This window comes from Camellia sinensis, chromosome 10, assembly GCF_055761805.1.
Source record: "Camellia sinensis isolate YWXY chromosome 10, ASM5576180v1, whole genome shotgun sequence".
In the NCBI taxonomy this organism is placed as follows: Eukaryota; Viridiplantae; Streptophyta; class Magnoliopsida; order Ericales; family Theaceae; genus Camellia; species Camellia sinensis.
The window spans coordinates 80,997,161-81,019,036 of NC_138970.1; positions in this window are offsets into that span (position 1 = coordinate 80,997,161).

Sequence of the window (21,876 nt, forward strand, 5' to 3'; positions counted from 1 at the left end):
TTAGTAAGAACCTCGCCGGAGAAGGTGGACGGAGTAAGTTGCAGGGCTTTGGAAGCTTGAACAATGGAAGATTTGGAAGGAAAAGGCTAGAGAGAGAGAGAGAGAGCTTCAGAAACGATATAAAGTGAAGAGACGGAAGGAGAAAAAGTTTTGTTAAAACTTGAAAAGGCGGCAAAAAAAAAGCAATTAATGCGCCTAAAATGATGTATGCATCAGACGGCGCACGCAGGCGCGAGATGAATTACAAGCGTGTACGGAGTACGATCCAATAAGGGGAAAACACGTGGTTAAAACAGTTGATGTATTATGCTTGACAACTCATACGCATGAGGGAGCTCTTGAAAATTTTTGATCTTTAAAGAGACATGTCAGCTGGGAATCTCTAAGCCGATGTACTGGCAGGAAGTACCGATATAGGTCCCATCACCACAGAATGCCTAGGTAATAGAACCTAGGAGGCAGTTGTGGGGATATATTTTCTGAGTACCAGCACGTGGCCAAGGTGACGCTGACGTGTCAGCCGAGGTGCCACGTGCCCTGGTCATGATGCCGAGGTTATCTCGGCAAGGCCGAGGTTATCTCCGAAGATATCGGAATCCGAGATAAGCGGATAAGGCACAAGAGTCCTAAAATGAAAAGGGGACTCAGCTTGGATAAAGATAAAGCTCTTAGGGAGTTTATTTCTATCTATTAAAGAGTCCTGGATAAGCACTGAGCTAAAGTCCATTGAAGCTAGACTTCTGTTGGGACAAGGATTGAGTTAACTATAAAAGAAAGGCACCCCCGTTGGGTCTAAGGTACGCAATTTATATTCTGAACTGTGAGTTTAGCACTATTGATTATCTTTGAGAGATATACTGACTTGATCGTCAGAGTGCCCCAGGGTGGACGAACCACCGCCGAAATCTTCTCTTTCTGTTGCAAGTCAGACATGTGCCATCTATTCTGCCAGTGCTCTCCAGTTGAATACTGAGTTGGTAGTGTGGTCAGAAAATCACTCACACACTATCCCTATATAAAGATTATATATTATTTATCCCTAATAAAAATGTAATAATATTCCTCCTTAAATTATGTAAAAAAATTTATATTTTTAAAATTTAAAAAATGTTCTATTATATTATCTTCTTCATTTTAGTACACTCTTATCTACCATATCCAAGTAAGAATTAAATCAATTGATAATTTATTTTCCATTATGGAATTTGTTTAGTTGGTTATTTCTTTTTATTAGTTGAATTGATAGTGTTAAACTTATTAATTATAAATTTAGTTGTTTGTTTGTCCCTATTATTGGCTGTTGATTATGGATTTACAAGTCATGTTGATATAAAGCTCAAGATAATTATAATATTATATTTACCGATTGACAAAAAATAAATAAATAAAGTATATGAGTTTAATAATATATTGTTATTACTTGTTATAGGGAGAAAACAAATAATATTATGATTAATGTGTGCCCTCTTTACTTTCAATTTCTGACTCTGCCACTGTTTATATTATATATTTGGGGTTACAGAGAGGCTTTGGGGTTAGTAAAATTTTATTTATTTATTTATATTATGTATTTGGGGTTACAAAGAGGGGTACACTATACAGTAAATATTGTTGCTAGCAAGCCGACATGTAAGCCTCTATCTTGGCTTCTCTACAATGATGTGTAAAAGTATGATTGTTTGATTATTTTGAGAAGATATGAAAGAAATGATTGTCTTCGATATTTTAATAGATTGCCACATAATTGGATTTGAAAAGTGAGTCTAATTTTTAGATTAAAGTAAAACTATTCAAAATTTCATCCTCTTCTATTTATGTCATTATAATTCTTAGGGTCAACCTTTGGCTTTGCAATGGGATATGATTTTTTAGTATTGATGCATTTCATTTTTTGTTTTCTTGATATAATTAATTGCATCAATGAATCTCTTTTTCAACTGATAAAAAAAAAAAGGTTTATAATCCTTAGGGTCCCTTTCTTATAAGAGTAAAAAATATAGTTGTAAGCAAATTAGAGATTGCTGAGTATAGATATTTAGCCTAGCTCTAAAGCCCAAGAATGACCCAGGCATAGGCTGTAGGAGGTTGGCCGGCTCAGAGCCCACCAAATGTAAGCCCATCACTATGTGTCCATTGAAGTAAATCAACTTAATAGGAAACAAGCACTAGATTGGCCAAGTTAGTTGAAGACAACCATTTGGTTAGTCAAGCATTATGAGGTGCTCAGACTAAGCTTGATCCGAACAGGACAAAGTCGCACTTAATACGCTCTCAACAGATAGAGAATGTACAGATTGTTGAGTATAAATATTTAGCCTGGCTCTAAAGCCCAAAAATGACCCAGGCACAAGCCATAGGAGGTTGGCCCACTCAAAGCCCACCCAATGTAAGACCATCACTATGTATCCATTGAAATAGATCAGCTCGATAGGAGATGAGCAATAGATTGGCCAGGTCAGTTGAAGACGACCACTTGGTTAGTCAAGCATTATGAGGTGCTCGGACTAAGTTTGATCTGAACAAGACAAAGTCGCACTTAATACGCTCTTAATAAATAGATAATAATGTGCAGATTGTTGTATAAATATTTAGCCTGGCTCTAAAGCCCAAAAATGACCCAAGCACAAGCCATTGGAGGTTGGCCTGCTCAGAGCCCACCAAATGTAAGCCCAACACTATGTAGCCATTGAAGTAGATTAGCTGGAGATGAGCAGTAGATTGGCCAGGTCAGTCAAAGACGGCCACTTAGTTAGTCAAGCATTATGAGGTGCTCGGACTAAGTTTGATCTGAACAAGACAAAGTCGCACTTAATACGCTCTCAATAAATAGATAATAATGTGTAAATTGTTGAGTATAAATATTTAGCCTGGCTCTAAAGCCCAAAAATGACTATAGACACCCCATTTTTTACCGACCTTAACACTCAGACGTCATTGATTGAACGCTCGGTGATATTGCATATTGCGCTTGTTCAGAAGTTTCAGAGTCCCGGCTGCAAGCCTTGCCTCTAGACTTCCGAACTCTTTCGTACCTTGCCTCGGTTTACGAACCAGGCTCTGTTTTCTCTATTTTCTCTTCTTGAAGGGAGGGAGAGGTCTCGTAGACCATCTCTCAGTGGCCGTAGGCTACGTTTCGCGGTCGTAGGCCATTTTTCCCGTTTGGAGCCCGGTTTTCGATTTTTCGGAGCCGACGACCGTGTGCCTAGGTTCGGGACCGCCTAACCACCTCCGTTTGCTCCGGTTTTTGGCATACACCTTATTTCCTCCCTTTTGAGGAACACTGTGGCCCGAGAGACCAACTTCGTGGTTGAACGCCACCTCCGGTGCTTAACAGCCCATTTTCGGGGCCCTAGGCCGCGCGTTTCGGTCCCCGAACCTCCGTTTTGCATCCGTTTTGGTTCATTTTTGGTGGAGACCTTATTTTCATAGTTAGGAAGCTTGTAGGAGGGTGGGAGGCCAGCAATTGTTCTGAAAAGCCAGCTTTATTCCTTTATCACTCTCCGACGCCCGTTTTCCGCACTTGAAAGACAATGTTGACCACCCCGGGGCCAGTTTCTTGAACCCTAAACCCCATATTTGTGTTGTACACACCTGGGAGGCCACCAATATTTGGTGGCCGACCAGTAATTGTGCCTGCCCCTTTTGTACCCCTCTAAAAAATGGTCTTTTCTCTCTCCTGGTTCACTTTTTCTGGGTTTTGACTACATAGTTGTGTTGTGCACATATGGGAGGCCACCTTTTTGAGGTGGCCGACCAGCAATTGTCATTGGCCCTTTTGACCCTTGGTCGGTCGGCCATGTGAGGTGGCCGGCCGGCCCCCTGAACCTTCTGAACTTGGCCGGCCATGACCCCCTCACTTGGTTCCTTACAGATATGCCCTCTTTTTCCCCCCAGATCCTGTATCCGAGGGGGGCTCTTTTGGGGGGGAAATTTGAATTTCATTTCCCCCACTTTTCTCCCCTCCTATTCTCTATAAAACCAGCCCCTCTGCTGCATTTGAGAGGGTTACAAAATTTTGTTTGGAGCTATTGCATTAAATCTCCCTCTCTCTCTATTCCAACCCTCCAAACACCCTTAGTCCTATACCATTTACCCTACACCTCATAGCACAAGGCCTCCATCCCTCATTCCAGTAACTTGAGGTTATTTTCCAGAGGAGAAGAGCTCCCAAACTTGGTCCAAGAGCTACTGGTCCATTGGTCTACAAGGGTGAGTCCCACTTTCCCTCTTTTGTGCCTTATTTTGCTTTGTATCTAAGCCATACTTGCTAGCATTTTTTGACTCCGACCCAAACTGTAAATAGTCATATTTTGTGCTCATATCCATGTCTGATTAAGGGTCTTTCTCTGTTTGAAGTCCCCTCCTTACCCTTTGTGTTTAAACTCTCTTTTAGGCCAATTTTTGCATAGTATTTTAGGCCTATTTTTGAGTTGTTTTGGACTTTTCCATAAGCTGTGAAATATCTTTTTTTGAGCCCCTCTTCAACATTGTTGAAGGGCTCTCCTCTTTTTGAGGCCTACTACTATCACTTGCTTCTTTATCTCTCTTTTAGGCCAATTTTTACATAGTATTTTAGGCCTATTTGTGAGATGTTTTAGACCTTTCCATAAACTGTGAAATATCTTGTTTTGAGCCCCTCTTCAATATTGTTGAAGGGATCTCCTCTGTTTGAGAACAGAAGCTGCCACTTGTCTCTTTACCCCTCTTTTAGGCCTTTTCTTGCATAGTAGTTTGGCCTTATTTGTGATTATTTTTGTGGCTTGATGTAAACTGTAAAGTGCCTTGTTTTTAACTCCTCTTAAACTTTGTTAGAGGGCTCTTTGACATTTGGGGCCAGCTTCTGTCCCTTTGTGTTTAATCTCTCTTTTAGGGCCGTTTTCGCATGATAGATTAGCCCTATTTGTTTTCATTTTTGAGACTTGTTATAAACTGAAAATATGCATGTTTTGGGACTGTCTTGCACCTGTCTTCATGCTTCATGATCAAATAACGCATGCTTTGTATAACTGTAAGTCATTCCATGTGCCTAGTTCAAATTTCGGTGTTCATTCCATGTATTGGGTGCCATGTTTCCATGTTTCGGGGCTGTTTTGTATCACATTTCAGTGCTGAAATTCGCATGTTTGCATACCATATTCCATGCCTTGCCATGCTTTGGTAGAGTGGCATTTGTTGCCTTAGGTTCGGTCTTCGGTTTGCGTGCATGCGTGTACGTATTTCGAGAGTCTCATTTTTCATCTCATGGCTACTGATGTGAGTGTGACTGAGGTCCACTCATGTTGGTGTAAGTCCATTGTGCATTGTGTATGCCATTTCATTTCATAGCATTGTGTATGCTAGGTTGTATGTTAGAGCATTGTGTATGCCATGTTACCTCGTGCATCGTGTATGCCATTTCATAGCATTGTGTATGCTAGGTTATATGTTAGAATTACATTCATGCATGTCATGCATATTGCATTGTGTTTGGGATAGGAGTTAGCCCGAGCACGAGAAACGAGGGACGTGTCGTACTTCGAGTGACGGAACGTGTCTCAATTCCTAGTCACCGACACTCCGAATTATCCATGATGGAGTTTAGGTCTTGTTGTGTTTATATGTGCATTCATTTCATATTGAGTCGTGCAATTCGACTCCTCGGCCATCATGCATCGATATGCGTGATTGGTGGCACGAGGATCGAGGACTACACTCCCTGAAGAGTAGTCATGCATACATATGTAAAAATACTTCGCCATGCCCCTTTGTTGCTCTCTGTTGTAGCAAATCAGAAATCGGCAGCCTTCCGGAGCTTGGCACGCATTCCAAGAACGATTGCAAACAGAGGCAAACCGGGGCATCGCGAGGGATTCTCCGCACAAGGCAACCGGAGCAGGCATCATTCATCATCCGGAGCAGATTTGAGGCAGTCCCTGGCTTGCATGCCAATTTATTACTTTCCTAATTTAATTTGTTAATTATTCATTTGGGACTGTATATTATTTATTCGGACCCTCTGCACGAGGGCAATGTTGTAATAAGTGTGCGTGTGTGTGATGTATGTCTTCCAACCCCACGTCTTTCTCCCTTTTATTTACCCGCTTATGATGGTTAGATTAGGGCATATTTCAATTAGCATACAGTATGATAGCATGTTTGCATTCATTCATCTGTCTTGCATGCACCGGGCTCGGCGCATCATACTAACTGCATTTGTATCTCAATTCCAAGTTGAATACATGTTAGCTGTAGCATTTCATATGTCATGTCTAGAATAGTCGAGCCTGCTATAGTTGCACGTTTGCATGTGTTGCATTAGGCATTTCTGTATAATTAGGATCATGCATGGATTTCTAATTAGCTTCTGTTTTGGCTTGGAGTACTCGATAAGTTTTATGCTTTAACATCCTTGCATGCGTGTGAGTGACTGCCATGATAGTATGCTTACCATGAGGCTAATTGCTTATGTGATATATCTGCCTGAATGCCTGTGGGTGAAGGTTGGGTTATTTGAATTGGAACAATTCATCAAATGTGTGTTTTAAGCCCACTAGATGGTGGCAAAATCATGTTTTCTAAGCCCACCCGAGGGTGGCAAATCCACGTCTTAGCCTACTTGCGGGTAGCACCATCAAACCATTTTCAAACAAACAAACATGAAATGTTTTGTTCCAATTCAGGCGATCCAGTCTATACTTGTATGCTGTGCGCATCACATAGTAAATCTAGGCTGATAATCGGAATAAGAACGCATAATGTTTTCAAAAATAGATATCATGGTTAGTAGAGGCCGATCTTTGATCGGGCGAGTGGCGGTGCTCATGAAGTGACCTTCCCCAATCGTACCCAAGTTCCCGAATCGAGGCAACTTTGGTGATGACGGACACGTGGCCTTAGGCAAACGAATCAGGGTTTCCTAAATTTCCCCAAAATAAAACATTTAGGTGGCGACTCTGTATCTGGCAAAGCAGTCCATGTTTGGCACTTCTTTCAAAATCTGTTTTTCTCAAAATGATTTGCCGAATTTGGACTCTTTGGTTCAGATTAAGAACCGTGACAATTTGAGAGTCCTGGACTGTAGTGAGCCCAATACGAACAGAATCGGGGGGGGGGACTCTCCCTCCCGGGGCGTTCGGGGACGTCTATAGTTTCTGGTGACTCTGCTGGGGTTTTAAAGAACTTGACTCGAACTCATGATATCTTGTTTTGACTACCCTTGTGTGTTTTTTTGCATTGCATGTGCATTAGTGTGCCTAGGACACCGTGTTTGCCATCTGCTATTCCTGAACGGTTTGACGGAGGCTTGTCTTATCAAGGCATGACCATAAGGCTGGCCGGTTATGGGCTCTGCCAGTATGGGAACACAAACCCCAGTTTTACCGGGGCACCCTTTTCGACCATTCGACCTAGTGCATATTCGGATCCATAGTGACCATTCCAAACTAGGACAGGTTGTTTACCCGATATAGGTTGTTTGAAACCGCTGTGTGCGTAGTGAAACCCTAGCTCCTGGCAAAATAGGACAGGGAAACCCTCCCCCAACATAGGGGTGTTTTGGCTCTCACTTATCTGCTATGTGCTTTTAGAATGCGTCTCTACAGGGAAATGCATGTATCAGTTTATGAGTTTGGGCATCAGGCCTGCGAGCATCAGTCAGTATTTGAGAATCAGTTATCTGCGGGTATCAGATTCGGTCTTTGGGGACAGTGATTCAAGGATAATGATCAGTGATTGAGGACAGTGTGTGTTCAGTTTACCGACCGTGTGTTGTTATGCCCGGCTGTGTGTTGTGCATTTACTTTAAGCTGTTATGCTATCCGTTTATCTGTTTATTTATTTCCTTATTGCTTTATTTATCTTTTTACTAGGGGCGGTTTTAGCACAATTGCATCCGACCAAGTAGATATTCCCCAAGCACCCTGGACAAGAGGTCGCCGACTCAACCGATCCGAGGATCTGGTTGACCGACAACCAGTGTTTCACTCTCTACCCCCAGTTATCAGACGGAGGCCAAGAAAACGCAGTGTATCCAAGCAGAGGTTGCCAGAGCAGTGGATTACCCCATCAGTGGACAGTCAGATTGAGATCCCGATTGTTGCTATAGAAATAGACCTGCCAATAGTTCAGACAAATCAGGGCAGTATGGCGGCACCGACAGGAGTTGAGGAAATGATGTGTCAGATGCAAGAGACCATGAGAGCCATACAGCAGGACGCTGTTCGCCGGGATGAGTTTGCCAAACAACAGGCCGAGATCATGGCCCAGCAAGCAGAATTAATTGCCAGGCTGCAACAATAAGCCGGAGCATCTGCTTCACACCCGGTTCCTCCCCCACCGGGAATCCCAGCACCCGAGGAGGCACCAAATGTCCAGGCAGATACGGACATACCAACACGGCCAGCTCCGCCCCCAATTTTGCCCCAGCTATCTAAGACACCTACGCCTGTCAATCAACCGAACTCTCCCTTCGAGTTCGAGGTAGACCATACAGCACTGAAATTGAGCAAGCTCGAGAAGCTATTCAAAAAATCCCAGGGGGTAAAGGCTATCCTGGATATTGAGGACGGATATACCGACGTGGCTATAACGTTGCCAGATAGATTCAAAATGCCGCAGATTGATCGTTTTGACGGATCTGGGGATCCCATGGTCCACCTCTGGTTATTCTCAGATATATTACGACCAATGGGCCTCAACAGACCCCAGAAGCTTTCACTATTTGGCCGGACCCTGTCGGGTGTAGCCGCCATCTGGTATGCAAAGTTGGAGGATGATGTCAAGCGGAGTTAGGATGAAATGGCTGAAGCCTTTGTTGCGCAATACTCTTACAACACCCAAATTGAGATTACAACTCGTGATATCGGAACAACAAGGCAGGAGCCCAAGGAGAGTTTCTCGGATTTCGTAACCCGATGGAGGGCGAAGGCCTCAATGATGACTTTAAGGCCCATCGATAAAGACCAGATCAGGATGATTGTGCGCAATCTTCAGCCAAAATTGATGCAAAAGATGATTGTACTCCCCTTCCCCACTTTTTCAGATCTGCATGAGATGGGGGTACAGATTGAAGATGCAATGAAATAGGGTCTGATCGACCAAGATAGGGAGCAACCAAGGAGGACTTTCAACCGTAACAACAATGCAGGCCCGAGTGGCGCTGCAACTGCAAGAGCTTCAGAGGTGAGCATGGTCGCCACCATTCCCCCTCCCCTTCCAAGACCCATGGCAGCCACGCCCTTCTCCGGTGCATCCGGAAGCAACACGCAGACCACCGAATACTAACCCAGAGGCCAAAGAACCTTCACACCCTTATACATGCCCCTGTCCAAAACTCTAGGGGTATTAATCAGGAAAAAGCATTTGAAGCCCCTGGAGCCGAGGCCACTACCAAATCCACTCCCTCCCTCTCATGACCCAGCAAAATACTGCACGTATCACCAACAACATGGTCACGACACCGACCGTTGTTTTAGATTGTGTCACGAGATCCAGGATCTTATTGACAAGCAGGTGATTGCGCCTCCCGACAAACCCAATGTCACAACCAATCCTCTCCCACCGCATAACCAAGCTCCCCATCCCAATAGAATCAATTTTATCCAAACTGGGGTCGCATCTTACGATCCTAGTATCTATATCACCCTATCCCACCTACCCAAGCCGGAGGTGCTCTTTCCTAACTGCACCGACTCTTTGTGCATGTTGGACATCTCCACAACCCAACCAGAGCTGACGGTGGTGACCATCGAAGATGGGGCAGGGCAGACTTCAGAAAAGAATGGAATTGTTGAGTCTGGGATTGAACAGTCTGAGAGTTTTGCTAGGGAAGTCTATGATCTAAGTGAGTACATCTTGTCAACAGGCCAGATTGGGCTGGGTATAGAATTGCCAGAGAAGGAAGAGCTGTGTGTGATCCAGGGGGATGGATTTGAGCAGGGGGCAAATGATTTGACGACTGTGGAGGAGGACTTTGCCAACCTACATTTTTTCGATGACCAAGAATCAGGGGGCGTGACAGTCAATTGGTTTGATTATGAGGAATCGGTAGAGGCCACTGGATGGCTGGATGATCAACCGGATGTGGTGGAAGAGTCCCAACTAGAACAGAGCCCAGTAGGGGCAGGAATATTAGCTGTGGCCGGAAGTCAGATTACATTGTCGGAGAGCGCCGGTATGAAGAATTTCGCTCAGAACAAGAGCATTGTGAATGCAGGAAAAGCTGAACAACAAACTGCGCTAACGCAGGTAGAACAAGAAAAGATTTGGGATTCTGAGAGAATCCGGAAAGCCAAAGTCCATGAGGGGACCGAAAGTGCTGTGTGCACAAAGACAGAAGATACTGCGGGCATGTGGGCCAAAATTACTGAGAGTACAAACATATCGGAGCCAGACAGGTGTCTGTCGGCGGCCGATGGAATGTGGTGGGAGGACGATGATTTATGTCTTGCCCACACAAATGAAGATTGGGGAAACCATCAGCCAGACGACACCTGGTATGTCGGAGAGGTCGACCATATGACGAGAAGTGAGCGGTATTTCAAACCCGCGCACCTGGACCAGCCAGAGGCATCTGGGAAGGATAAAGAAGCTAAGAAACAGAAAGAGAAACAGCTTGAAAAGGAGGCTATACTCAAATAGTTAAAGAAGATACAAGCAGACATCTCCATCTGGGGACTGCTTATGGCTTCACGAGTGCACAGACAGGCTGTCCTATCTGCTATGGACAAGGCCAAACTCTCTATAGATACCACACCAGAGCAGCTGGTTGGACTGGTCTTTCCGGGAGGAGGTTCCCCGACACTAACCTTTTCAGATAAAGAATTGTCGCCTGAAGGCGCAAATCATAACAAACCCCTTTACATCTCCGTGGAATGTAGAGGCAAGTGGGTGCCAGTGGTTCTTATCGACACGAGATCCGAAATTAATGTATGCCCGTCAAGGACGGCATATGCGATCGGGTTGAAGCCCGCGGACTTCGTGCCGACTACTCAAGTGATCAGAGCCTATGATAACACCAGCAGAGAGGTGATGGGGACTGTCAAAATTCAGACCTAGGTTGGTCCAGGACAACACAACATTGAATTCCATGTTTTGGACGTTCCCGCAACCTTTAACCTACTTTTGGGGCGACCGTGGTTGCACCAGGTCAAGGCAGTCTCTTCCACCTTGCATCAGATGTTGAAGTACCCTCACGGGAAGGGGGTAGCTATTGTTTTTGGGAATTCTTCAATCCATCCGCCGCCAGAAGTGTCTACACCAGTCTTGGAAATTGAACATGGCACGGAGGATTTGTTCTTATCAGGGTTTACTTTGGCTGAGGCCCGAATTGTGAAGAACATCATGGCTGTTAATGAGGGAGTGTATGTCAATGCTCAATCTGTATACCTCATGAACAAGCTTCAACACATCCCCGGGATGGGATTGGGAAAGAGCGGCCGGAAGGGCGCGGCATCATTGGCCGAAGTGCCACACAACCCTCATACCTTTGGCTTGGGTTATCTGTCCACCAAAGAGGACTGGGTAAGGAAGGGAAAGGAAATGGCTGGAAGAGCTAGAGCAAAGCAGGCTGGGAAGCCTTTTGAGCTGATGCATAGGCCCATTCAGGGTACCCAAAACGGACGCTTCGTTCGGGAAGGGGAAGATTTTCCATTTTGTGGCTTCCTAGAGCCATGGCTAAACGCGGAGAGGAAACGCGTGCCAGGTTTTGAGATCTTCTTCGACCTGCAATTATCTGGGGATGACGTTGCCGAAGAGCAGACAGACCCATCAGCTGAGGTTAAACAGAGTAATAAAGTGCAGCCTGAGGACACTGAACTTGAAATGGGGGTAGCACGGGCATGTCTACTTTCAGATCCTCCGATCGACCAGGAGTGCTTGGGGGATAACTTCTCGGTATGCGTGATCAGGAATGGAACGGCTGCGGGCCCACCAGCAACTATTTTGGATGCATCTATCGCACCCTCTCTCATTTGGCAATATGAAAAGGGATTTTTGTCCAGCAGCATCGAGTCAGGTAGTGAGCCAGAAGCTGATTCCACCGAGTCTTGTGAGTCGGAATCAGGTTCAAGCTCGACTGAGTCTGAGTCTGGTAATCCTGGGGATGATAACCCAGATGCCACAGTCTTGTCCAGGTCGTCTTTTTCTTTCTCTTTTGAGTCTGTTGTAACCGAAGAATCGGACGATTTGGATGTGCTTAATGAGAATCAAGTAGCTGTGGTTTCTGAGTACTTTTCTGTGCCCTTGATTTATTACATTAACTCAGACTTTCAAAATTTTGATGAAAACGACGAGGACGAAGTTCCTCCGGTTTTGCAACGCTTAATTGAACAAGAGCAGGAAAGATTTGTTAAACCCTAGTTGATGAAATCACTACAGTAAATATTGGTATTGAGGAGGACCCGCGGCTGGTCCAGATCGGGTCCACGTTGTCTTCAGAGGAACGCAAGCGCTTAGTCAGTTTATTAAAAGATTTCAAAGATGTTTTCACGTGGTCCTACGAAGACATGACTGGAATCGATCCTGAGATTGTACAACATCGGATCCCTCTTGACCCCGAGGCCCGACCCGTCAAGCAGAAACTCAGGAGGATCCGCCCCGACTGGGCTCTCAAGATTAAGGAAGAGGTCACCAAGCAAATCGACGCAGGCTTCCTGCTGGTATCCGAATACCCGACTTGGTTGGCCAACATCATCCCAGTGCCAAAAAAGGGTGGCAGGATCCGAGTGTGCGTGGATTTCAGGGATTTGAACAGAGCTAGTCCGAAGGACGACTTTCCCTTGCCTCATATTAATGAGTTAATGGATTTCACAGCGGGACATGCTTTGCTTTCGTTCATAGATGGCTTCTCAGGTTACAATCAGATAGTAATGGCACCAGAAGACAGGGAAAAGACTGCTTTCACCACCCCGTGGGGGACCTACTACTACCGAGTGATGCCGTTTGGATTAAAGAATGTTGGAGCTACATATCAAAGGGCCGCGACTACAATATTGCATGATATGATCCACAAAGAGGTTGAGGTGTACATGGACGACATGATTGTCAAGTCCAAAGAAAGAGAGGGCCACTATACCGCCTTGCAAAAGTTCTTTCAAAGGATCAGAGAATTTCGGTTGCGGCTAAATCCTCAGAAATGTACGTTCGGTGTTACAGCGGAAAAAATGCTGGGATTTCTGATTACACAAAGGGGCATCGAGGTCGACCCTTCAAAAATCAAGGCCATCTTAGAAATGCCACCACCAAGGACTGAAAAGGAGGTGCGAGGCTTTCTGGGTAAAGTGCAATTCATAAGATGGTTTATCTCAAAATTAACCTTGACTTGTGAACCACTTTTTGGTCTCCTGAAGAAAGGCAAGAAATTCCAATGGGACGGCCGATGCCAAGCTTCTTTTGAACAGATCAAGGAATATTTACAGAACCCGCCCATGTTGTCACTGCCAGAGCCGGGAAGACCGTTGATATTGTACCTTTCAGTGACCGAGACCACAATGGACTGTATGCTCGCACAAGAGTCAGAGGACAAGGTGGAGAGAGCCATCTACTAGCTGAGCAAGGAGATGCTAGAGTATAAGACTCGCTATACGCTGTTGGAAAAGGCTTGCTTAGCTTTGGTATGGGCTACCAGGAAGCTGCGGCACTACCTGTTAGCTCACTCCGTAATGTTGGTTTCATGACTCGATCCCATCAAATATCTTTTCGAGAAACCGGCACTTACGGGTAGGCTAGCTCGTTGGTTGTTGTTGCTCTCCGAATTTGACCTGAAATATGTGACACGCAAGTCAGTCAAGGGAAGAGCAGTAACAAAATTCTTAGCCGATCATCCAGTGGAAGGAGGTGAAGCAATTGAACACTTATTCCCAGATGAAGCCATTTTACACATCGACGACGAGTATTGGACGATGTACTTTGACGGAGCGCCAAATCAGTACGGTTATGGGATAGGAGTGTTACTGATAGCACCCGACAATTCTCGTATCCCTCTAGCCTACAAACTCCGTTTCAATGTCTCGAACAACGAAGCAGAATATGAGGCATGCATAGCCGGTCTAGAAGCAGCCCTGGAACTAGGAGCAAGACGGTTGGACGTCATCGGGGATTCAAACCTTGTTGTGTCTCAAGCAAAAGGAGACTGGAAAGTCAAAGAAGAAAAGATGATGATGTATCACCAGGCCTTGGACTTGTTAATTCCTCGGTTTGAAAAGCTAAACTTTGCTCGTCTTCCAAGAGAGAACAACAGGTTCGCAGATTCCTTAGCAACTCTATCTTCTATGATAGACATCCCGCTTGGAATCCGGATGCGTCCAGTCATCATTGACCATAAATTTGCGCCAGCCTATGAGTCGATTGCTGCTATAGATGAGGTTCAGGATGAAAACCCCTGGTATTATGACATTTGGAATTTCTTAGAGAAGGAAGCATATCCGCTAGGGGTAAATGCCAAGGACAAAAGGGCAATCAGAAGAATGGCCGTTCAGTTCATCATCTGTGGGGGTAAGCTGTATAAGAGAGGTCATCTGGGAATGCATAAGCTATGTGTTGAAACCGAGGAATCGAAGCGCCTGATGGAGGCCATCCATGGAGGAGAATGCGGTGCGCATATGAACGGAGTAATGCTAGCACGGAAGATCCTCAGACAAGGTTACTACTGGTCCACTATGGAGGAGGATTGTATCGGTTTTTTCTGGCGATGCCACAAATGTCAGATCCATGCAAATCGCATGAATATCCCGCCGTCGAAGCTGTACAACATGACTTCGCCATGGCCATTTTCAGTTTGGGGAATCGATGTGATCGGGACTATCACTCCGAAGGGGTCGAATGGGCATGAGTTCATCCTGGTCGCGATAGATTATTTCACGAAGTGGGTCGAGGCCCAATCGTATGCGGTGTTGAAGGCGTCGCACGTTGCAAAATTTATCAGAAACAACATCATCTGCCGTTACGGGGTCCCAAACGAGATCATTTCAGATAATGGTTCCCACTTTAAGAAGGAAGTGATTGACTTGTTGGAGAAATACAACGTGGCTTTTCATAAGTCATCCACATACTGGCCGCAAAACAACGGAGCGATCGAGGCCGCCAACAAGAATATCAAACACATACTGCAGAAGATGGTGGAAACCTACTGGGATTGGCCAGATAAGCTGCCATTTGCTCTGTGGGGCTACAGGACTTCAATTAGAACTTCTACCGAAGCGACTCCGTATTCATTGGTTTATGGGATGGAGGCCGTTCTACCTATCGAGATTGAGGTTCTGTCATTACGAGTGTTGGCTGAGTATCAAATAGGCGAAGCAGATTGGCAGCAGAGCAGGTTTGAGGAACTCATGCTCTTTGATGAGAGAAGACTGAAAGCACTGTACCATGTTCAAGGTTATCAGCGCAGAATTGCCTGGGCTTTCAACAAGAAAGTTAAGTCCAGGAATCTAAAGGAAGGAGATTTGGTGCTCAAGGACAACCGAGCTCCCATCCACGACCCAAGGGGCAAGTTCAGACCCAATTGGACTGGTCCCTACATCATTAAAGCTATCTGGTCAGGTGGAGCTGTGGTTCTGATGGACCTAGATGGCCTAGAATTTTCACAACCGATCAACATGGACAAGTTGAAGAAATATTACCCTTGAGAGGCTCACTAGGCCGAAAACCCGAAATGGCGACCTAGGCAAAAGTTAGAGCATAAAAATTTGGAAAAACATAAAAACTGAGCTCGCAAGGTTGAAAACCCGCAAAGGGCGGCCTTGGCAAAAGTTAGAGCGCAAAAGGAGAATGAAAATACTCGAGTGAACCTAAGCCTGAACTACGTAAGGCTTAATTCCCATCTTCGGGATACGTAGGCAACTTCATCCTGAAGTTCATCCATAAACTTTTCCCCGATCAACTTTGTCCATTTGATCATCTCAGTCATCTTTGTCTATCAGCATTTAAGGGCTTCCATTGGAATTTTCGGTGCAGTGCTATTTAGACTAGGGGCAACTTTCCATTGCCATGCAGTGCCGCGGTACTCTTCAGACTAGGGGCAACTTTCCAGTTGCAGGGATCCGGGGTTGTGCATCTCAGTGACAGATCTCAGGAGTGTCCAATTCTGATCCATATCGAAAATGGTTTTGAAAAGTTTTAATAAAAGTTGACTTTGTTCAAATTAATCTTTCTACAACTAAGACCATTTTTGGATCAAAGCGGAAAATTTTCAGTACCACAACCTTCAATTTCATTGATTTCAATATAGAGTTCTCCTACTCTTGCATACAATCGAAGTCGCTTTTTATTACATTCATAAAGAAAACTTGAAAGTACTAATAAAGCGATAAATCCGGGGCATAGTCAAGTCAGGTGTCCCTGCGCCCCTTCCCAGAGCTGGTCGAAGCTTCTGATACCGAGCTGGGCCCAATCTGTGCCTCTTCATTGAGCCAATCCAAGCACTCGTCAGACAAAGTATAACTGAAAGTGGCAGCGGGGGCCAGGAGTTCTCTCGTCCTCCATGCTGTGGCATATCGGGCAAGCTGTGCACCTCGAACTGGGAAGGCAGCCAGATACTCTATCCCCTCTGGCGGGCAAGTTTGATCATGACCAAACTGGCGTTGGAACCGGAACGGAAAACAGAATACACAGTGAGTCAGACCAATCAATTGGATCCCAGTCTGCCAAGACATGCTATAGCTTATTGCCGGGAGATTGAGCCAAGGGCAGCGCCAGGCGATGCGATCTGCAGACAGATTGCACATCCAGTTGAACCACCATCCCTCATCAAGAGCATCAACTAGGCGTTGTCGAAAGAAGTAGACGCGAACTGAGTAGGCTGGGCAAGAGTCCACAACCTGCAATTTATCCATCAACCATACCTGGAGAGGGATGAAAAATGAGAGAATGAAGAATAGAGAGATGTACGGTGAGAGAAAAGTAAGACAAGGGTTTTGTGAGAAAAACCGAGCCTGAGGGCCGAGTGATGTGAGCAATACATATGTGAGATTGTGTGGGAAACATTACCTGCAGCAGTAGTGGACTCCCCGCAAATCTGGTCGTCTCCCGGCGATGGAAAGCATCCAAGCCCATCAGCGTCTCAGCCAGTGTCATCGCGACACAACTCTTTCCATCCTTCAAACCTTGAGCAACTTCAATCAGGCGAATGCTAGATCCACCAAAGCCTGACACAAGCAGAAAGTGAGATAGCATACACAAGCAAAGGGCATGTTGTTGGAAACCTTGCCAATGATGGTCGCCACGGTCAGCGGTGTCAGAAAAGTGATAAATCAATCCGAGGATGTCCAGTTCCCCATTACAGATCAGAGACCGAGCGTCATGCGTGGTGAGTCCACACATCCACCCTAAAGCTTGGGCGTAACCAAAGCGAAACTGAGGCAAGATCTCTTCACAACTTTCGGATTCCATCAAAGCTTGAAAATCTTCAAAAGTTGGACATACCTCTTGCCCGCCGAAGCTAAAGACATGTGTCACCGGGTTCCAAAACCTTGCCGCGGCATGAAGGAAGGGAAGGTGTAGCGGAGTACGGCTCAGCGTGAATAGTGCATTCAAGCCAAAGCCCCGGAAGTTCAACTTTTTCGAGCTGTCTAAAGAAGCAATCCAAGCTGTGAGATTTTCGACGAGAAACACTTCCATTTTGGTGCAAAACTGAGATGAAATGAATAAGCCACGGAGCTAGGACTTTTAAAGAGGATAAGGCACTGTTCGGGGGGACACGTGTCGAAAATTTGGTGGTGGCTGAACTATGTGGCCGGCCGGCCACCTTTTCTAGCAGGCCGGCCACCTCTCCCCCTCTCAAATGCAAAAAGCTGGTCGGCCAGCTCCCAAAAGTGGCCGACCATGCTGCAATCTGCGTATTTGGCCCTGTTTTACTCTCAAGAAAAAAGTTCCTAGCATTTTCATGCATCGAGAGTGTCAAAAGCCTCCATCTCTCTCGGTTTCGGATGCGTTTCGTCGCCCAAATCGTCCAAAATACACTTTGTTTATAGTGTTGTTGTTAAATCTTGCTTATCGAGTTGTTGTTTTACTTATCGAGTTGTTGTTTTGTTAGTCGAGCTGTTTCGTTTACCGAGTCTTCTTTAATCGAGTCGCCGAGTCTTGTACATTTGAGTTGTTACTCTTTGTTTATCAATTTTGTTGTGTTTTGCTTATCGAGTTGTAAACTTGCTGAGGTTGTTGTTGTTTCTCAGTAAGATTAGGTTGTTTTGTTTGTCGTGTCGGTTCGCTACCTGACTTGGCACATACACAATGCACATTTACCGTTCAAATCTCTTTATTTGCAAAATGATGCGATGCGATGCTGAGAACATAAAGTATAACACTTTTTCAAAAAAGCTGTTTCATTCCATCATGCTTCCTTTGTTACAACATTTTACAGCAAAGGAACAAGTTTTACAAAAAATAAAACTACCTAATAATGTACGATGTGCTACAATTACTAGTAAAAAAAGATAAATAAAGCAGGAAACAGCTGCACCAATGCTCTCAAGAGTAGGAATAAGAGGCCCTCTTCGTCCTTTTCTGCTGAACAGACTCTGCACCACCGGCACCATCTAAGTCGAAACTGTCATCCTCAGGATCCTCCTCAGCCTCCTCTCCACTCCCAGAACCAGGGTCGGAACCCTCCTCTCTGTCAGCAGAGGTCTCTGACTGACGATCTGAAGCCTCCTCCTCCTCCTCGTCCTCATCAGGCTCCTCCTCTACGATGAGTGCCCTGCGTCTGCGGGACGACTCCCCTCTCCCGGCCCCGCAAGAAGGCCGAGATGGCCCAGCTCCCCGAGAAGGTCGAGATGGCTCGGTCTGTGGCGGATATACTGGAGGCATCTGAAAATAAAAAGTGCAATTTGAATACATCAGCTCAAAATGTGTGTATTAGATACAGATGCAAGCAAACTACATGAAATAAGGGTGCATGCAGATACAGTATATGAATGTGGTGTGTTAGATGTGCTCTACACATACAATTAATCAAAGCAATAAAATGTTCAAGGTCAACATGTCGTCAGAAGTACGATAAATATGAGAAAACTAAAGAGTACCTTGAAACCCATGATGGACAGCTGCGACTCTCTCTGCAAGACCATGCCCTCGAGTGAGGCCACCAATCCGATCACCCCCTCCATGTACTCTCTGGGTGGCTGCAGATACAAGCTCAAATCATCAAGGAATAAAGGAATGTCTAAGTATTTGAATGATAGATGAAAGCAGTGGGGCATACCGGCGGTGAGTCGAGATCAATGACATATCGATGATCAGGCATGGGAGGCTCTATCGGAATCAGGTAGGAGGTCCCGTATCGCCATCCTGTCAACTCGGTCGGCATGTCTGGCCATCCGGCACGATGATGAGTCGGAGGAATCGGGGGGACCAGTCCAACCCCTCCTCTCGATGTGCCAGCCCTACTAGTAGAAGGGGCGCCTACAGCCCGAGCTCGACTCAAAGACGGCATGTCAGTAGACCTCCTCGAGGGAGTACGGACACCTGTCAACGGAGGCATCAAGTAGGTGTGATGGTAGGTCGTGTACTCCCCGTCCTCTATATGCAGCAGTGCATCAGTGCCCAGTCTAGCGTCATTGACACCGTGGGGAGTAAGCCTATTAGCGAGCCGCATATCGTCCGAAGGTGCTGAGGGAACACTCGGCTCAGGAAAGCCCATAGTCTGATGAAGGAAGCGTTCCCCCAGGAACCAGGCCCTACCAACTGGCCCCTCGAACAAGATCCTATATCGGGAAGAGCCCCATCCTCCGGCAAACTGAAATCGAAGGTCCCCACCCAAAGGCAACCAGGGCTGCCAGGTAATCTGCGGGTAACCAAGGCATAGGCTGATCAGAAACCATAGATGTACAGAATAAACTAGAGATGAAAACATTGGGAATTGGGAGTTTTGGATTACCTCTGACGGCTGCACCGTGTCGAAGTACTGCCGTAGGAAGAGAAGAGTCTCCAGAGGCCGCGGCCGGTACTGGCCCTCGAAAACAAGCGAGTAAGGGGTCACAAGGGGCGCCTCCACCTCCAGCTCTGGCGCTAGTACGGGAAAATATGCGAAAACCCATAACTGCGAAAAACGAGACAAAAGCCATCAAAATACAGAATGCTGAGTGCAGGATGTCAGGACAGAGTATAAAGTGTGCCGTGTGTGCAATATACATGCATTGAAAAGCAGAAATGTAAATCAAAAGGGCAGAAGGTACCTCCCAGGCTCTCCAGTAACCGCCAACTATGTTCCCCCGTCCGCGGGAGGTCGCGCTGATATAGCAATAGAGGGTAGCCAAGCTGGCGCCACCCCAATCATACTAACTAACCTGTGTGAGGTCTGCCAGGGCACCCAACAGATATAGCCCAACGGTGTTCCCCCTGTCGGAGAACAGAGTAGTCTGGAAGAGGAACATCAGAAACCCGCGGGCATACTGTGCAATCTCCTCCAGAGTCTCGGGCTCAGTATGCCTAAAATGTGAAGAAAACCAAGTGTACCGGACTCGGCCCGAGGATCGGTCGACCGGTGGACGAGCTCCCAGTAAGTAGATCCAAGCGGCCTCCCACTGGCCCATATCCTTGTCATATGGGATCGCCCAGCCTCCCACGTCAAGGCCGGTCAATACGACAAAGTCAAATGGGGTCATGGTCATATCCCCGGCAGATGAGAAATGAAAGGAGTTGGTGGTGTCCCACCACCTCTCCACCAGGGCGCCTATCAACGTCCTGCTAGCTGGATAACGAGATATCCCGGCACAAAAGGGCCCGAATCCTGCTAGATCAACCCAATCGCGGACGGCCTCTGAGAGCTCCGCGTACCAATCTCTCGCAATAATGGAGCCGTATCCCCGTGTAACACGGGAGGACACCTGCATTCACGGTGAATACATATATTCAGTTTCAGAATGAAATAAACAAGCTGCGTGTAAATGAGATATACAAGCTGCGTGCAAATGAAATGTATAAGCTATATGCAAAATCAAATCAGAATTCAAGTGTTCGGGTTGCGTGTTCGACTCTCAATCAATGTGGACTGTGTGTCCACCTCAGCAATGAGCCGCATGTTCAGAATTCAAAATGTTTGGGCTGTGTGTTCAGATTTCAAAATTAGTGGGCTGTGTGTTCACCTCAAAGTTCGAGCCGAGTGTTCAACATCAAAGTGTTTGGGCTGTGTGTTCAGATTTCAAAATCAATGTGTGCTATGTGTTCACCTCAACAATGGGCTGGGTGTTCAGAAATTCAGAGTTTGGACTGTGTGTTCTACTCTCAACAAGTGTGTGTTGTGTGCTCACCTTCAACTTGGGCTGCGTGTTCAGAAATTCAGAGTTTGGGCTGTGTGTTCTACTCTCAACAAGTGTGTGTTGTGTGTTCACGTTCAACTTGGGCTGCGTGTTCAGAAATTCAGAGTTTGGGCTGTGTGTTCTACTCTCAACAAGTGTGTGCTGTGTGTTCACCTTCAACTTGGGCTGCGTGTTCAGAAATTCAGAGTTTGGGCTGTGTGTTCTACTCCCAACAAGTGTGCGCTGTGTGCTCACCTTTAACTTGGGCCGCGTGTTCAGAAATTCAGAGTTTGGGCTGTGTGTTCAACTGTCAACATATATGTGTGCTGTGTGTTCACCAACAGGTTATGGGCTACGTGATCAGAAATTCAAGCGTTTGCAAACAGAATACTCTATCATGGGCTCAGCGTCAGAACAAGCTACGTGCTAAAAAGAGCAGATATGCATAACAAGAGGCATGAAACGTACAAAAATGCGGAATATGTTGTAGGCGAAGTAAATACCTCCCGTGCCTCATGAGAAAGGTGAGACTCCGACTCCCGCAAAAGCAGATCCCCAGGCGCTCGATCATCAAAGTCAGTGAAGTGATAAAAAATAGCCCGTGGGAAGATATGTGCTCGAGGGGCGTACCTCTCGGGTATGAAAGGTCGGACCCTCGGAGGCAAAG